This window comes from Hordeum vulgare, chromosome 3H (assembly GCF_904849725.1).
Source record: "Hordeum vulgare subsp. vulgare chromosome 3H, MorexV3_pseudomolecules_assembly, whole genome shotgun sequence".
NCBI lineage: Eukaryota > Viridiplantae > Streptophyta > Magnoliopsida > Poales > Poaceae > Hordeum > Hordeum vulgare.
In genome coordinates, this window is record NC_058520.1 from 605,826,664 (window position 1) to 605,830,732 (window position 4,069).

The 4,069-nt window shown below is 38.3% G+C and overlaps 1 long non-coding RNA gene across 1 annotated transcript; it reads left to right on the forward strand.

Moving 5' to 3' along the window:
• Nucleotides 1-1,222: 1,222 nt before the first annotated feature.
• LOC123441050 lies at nt 1,223-1,568 on the forward strand. Its single transcript, XR_006630395.1, has 2 exons — nt 1,223-1,316; nt 1,401-1,568. It is a non-coding gene; the product is annotated as an uncharacterized LOC123441050 (long non-coding RNA).
• The last annotated feature ends 2,501 nt before the right edge of the window (nt 1,569-4,069 follow it).

The following is a 4,069-nucleotide window of genomic DNA, read 5'->3' on the forward strand; positions in this document are numbered from 1 at the left end:
CGTCGTTTTTGGAGAATCATTTTTATGGTCTGGGTGTTGTCTTTGGTGGTGTCTACATTGCTAATGTTTCATCATTGCAATTGGTCTTTGTTTTTCATTTTTATCTCATTTTAATTTTATTCTTAAAAATTGTGTGCAATGATGTCCTTTGATATTTTGTTGATGCAGAGATAGACTATAATTTGTATCATCTTCCTATTAATGTATTTTCTTAATCGGAAAAGGAAAACTAATCGGGTGCCTAGAATGGGACGAAATCTATATTCTCACCTTCTCAACAATCTTTGTCACAATCTGAACTTGACATGAAAGTATTTCATGATCTGACCCTTTTGACAACACCATAGCCCGTCGCGTTACTGTCAAACATAGAAACGCCGAGCTAGATAGTGTTTCTGTCCTGATCCACTGCCAGACCGAGCACACGTACGTGACAGACCAAAAACGTCGAGTTGAATGCCTTTTTCTGAAAACGCCATTGACCTTAACGTTTCTATGTAAGGTAGCAACGCCAAAGGCCTTGGCGTATCAATTTTGTTTGGAAACGCCAAGGCATTTGGAGTTGTTGCCCTACATAGAAACGCAAGGGTCAATGGCGTTTTTAAAAATGGAATCTAGCTCGGCGTTTCTAGCCTGTCACCTGTCACGTATGCGTGTTCGGCTTGGCCGTGGGCCAGGAAAAAAAACGCTATCTAGCTCGGCGGTTCTATATTGGACAGGAACGACATGGACTATGATGTTATTAAAAGGGTCACATTGTAAAATACTTTCATATCGAATTCAGCTTGTGATAAAGTTAAGATAGCGAATTCGTTCTCTAGAAGAAGTGTGTCTAATAGATTCCCTGTGGGTTATTTGAGATATCACATCAAAATTTTACTGTGTTTCCGAGTGCCCTGCCCACTAAACTCTTTTAAGTGGGATGAGTAAGTCATACCACAGCCCACTCCCATGGTGCAGCCTGAAGCATCATCGATGGACAGAACCGTTGATTTCTCGACGACTTTTGCCGGTGACCGGTCATTTTCTATCGTCCGACACGTCCAAAAACGCACTATATGGTGGGCCGGACCATATAGTTTAGTGGTGGGGGGTGGGGATCTTGGTCCCACGATTTGGTACCCTGCTCCTGGTCCTCATGCTGCCTTTGATTTGCGTATAAATACGCCACTGGCATTGCAATTCCAAGCACAGCGAAACACACAAGCGACTTATTTCCTTCAACAATATGGCTCTCCTCAAGAACTTGGCCGCGTACCTGTGCGTGATCCTGGCCTCGCTCGCCTTCGTGGCGCAGGGCGCGCTCGCAGCCAGAGGTATCATCATCAACTCGCCTCTTCCTAGCTCGTGTCTAAAATAAGTAAGTGTAACTTATAATCTGACTGTTGTTGAACCTACAGCAGGTGCTTTAAGCAACGTGAGGGGGTACACGGTTAAGGACCCGCGCGGTGGTGGTGGTTATGGGAATGGGTATCCTCCATGATAGGCCGGAGATGATGACACTTGGACCACGGAAATACTACAAATAAGTCCGCGTACCATGAATAAATTTGCACACGTTGCCGATATATAGTAAAACACAGTGATGCACGGTTTTACTCCCTCTATACGTGAATAATTACAGTTGAAACGAACTAGTCTAGTTTTCCTCAACTATAATTATTTAGCTACAGAGAAAGTATATTGTTACTACATACTATGCTTGGCTTTCTAAATAAATGCCTTGTGGCGGCTTGTGAGCTTACGGCGTGTCTCGTCTGAGTTTGGCCGACGCCGAGTCTGTTCGGGTCGCGCCCTAACAGGTCGTCAAGTCTCTGCATGAACCGAGTCGTTATACAACAAGATGCAGAATGCATTGGTCATAGCGATTTTCGGCTGCGAGGTCACTACCTTGTACCTTGAACGAATAATAGAAGGAGAAGAAAAGCTGTGAAAAGTTTACGCGGTGCACATCTCTTCACTCTTGTGGGCCGTGCTCTCTCTTGCGAGGAATTATACTGGTTGCAAGGAATTGTTGTCTCACACAAGCGGAACCTTTTAGTTCTATAGATTTTCATGCTCTACGTGCAAATATAATTTTTGTCATAGAGTTTGCATTACGATAAAATTCTGTCCTTGAACGTGTCATCCCATGAAAGAGATGTATATTGGTTTCAAAGAATGTGAAGCGATATACATATCACTCCTCACACTAATTTCGATTTGCTAGCAATTTGTAATTTCACTACCTTGGCATTCGCCTTATCTCATTTATCGTCACTTCCCAAAATGTGCCCTCCCACTCCCCTAATGTCATGAATTATCTTCATTTTCACGCTGTAATTTCAGGCAAATGCTCTCTCTCTCTCTCTCTCTCTCTCTATATATATATATATATATATATATATATATATATATATATATATATATATATATATATAGTCTATTCATCACCTAGGGTGCAGAATAACTTATTCTTCACCTAAATAAATTGGAATAATAATAATTAGATTTATATTGATTCATAACATAAAATTTGATGTAAAAAAATGAAAAATATAGGTCATAAGGCCAGAAAAATCGTATTTCACATATATTTTACACTATGATTTTATGTTTGTAATTTTACGTGACATAAAATATTCTTTATGGTGACTATATATTTTCTTACGGTCTCTTTTTACGTATGAAATGAGAAAAACTTTATGAAACATAAAATTACGATGCATTGATGGGAAAATAAGGGGGTCAAGAATAATTATTCTTCACCCAGGATGACGAATAGTGGGATTGACTATTCGTCACCCACGTCAAAAGAGACCGTAAGAAAATAGATAGTCACCACAAAAAATATTTTATATCATGTAAAATTACAAACATAAAAATATAGTGTAAAATATATATGAAATGCGATTTTTCTGGTCTTATGGCTTATATTTTATTTTTTTACATCAAATTTTACGTAATGAATCAATATAAATGTAACTATTGGTATTCCAAATGTAATTTATTTATGAAATTGCATAAAATTACCTGGATAAAGAATAACTTATTTTGCACCTTCAGTGACGAATAGACTTTCTATATTTTGCACCTAGATCAACTACCGTTGGATTGCTTTAGAAATAGCATCATAGATCGTGGGTAGTTTAGACTAGAATTCGGGTCTAACCCGTTAGTGAATTTGATTTGGAGGGTAGGCCATATTTTAACTGTTTCCTAATATTTGACATGCAATACTTTCCGTATATGACGTTGTATCAATTTGTTATTTCTTTCCTAACCAACACGCATGGCTCTTGTTTGATTTGTTTCCATATTTAATAATAGACCAATCATTGGCCCTCTAATTGCCTCACAGAAAAAACGCCATGGCCGGCCGGCCGAGCCAGCGCCCAGTTTGAGATACGTGATGAGCACATGAACCTTGTAACCAGGAAATACTTGTAACCACCGTCTATCACATGGAGAACGGTCATGTGACCTCATTTCTTCATCTTTATCATATTTCATGGATCCACTAGGTATGTATGGTTGTTCAGTTTAATCGTATCGATTTTTTTGTGAAGCCCAATACTCATAACTTGCATTGGAAAGCACAATTTTTCTCTCATCTACGTATTTCAGCCACATGCTTCAACATATCTCGTTATTTTCTCTAATTTTTACCATTATGTTTCCCTTCGTTTGGATATTTTATTCATGCTTCTTCTTTCTTGAACACTTGATGATTTGTTTTTTATTCTTTTCGGATAGATCTATGCGAATAATGTTTCTGTAGATCATTAAGCTACCAAACTTACTAAAAGATGCGGTGGTTGGCGGTGAAGGCTTTGTGCGACAACGCCAATGACTCAAACAACGTGCAAGAGAAGGACATGGAGATACATGTGACTTAATAAAATTTGTTTGTCTTTATGAATCTTGTATCTTAACATGCAAATTTGAGTACAATATCAAAAACCTTCTTATTTCTTGTGAATTGGGTTGTAGTACGCTTGTGTATATGCATGGCCAAATTTTATAAAAAAATATGATAATCAAACAGTATGGCCAAATCTTGAGTATGTACATACTGAACACACATTTA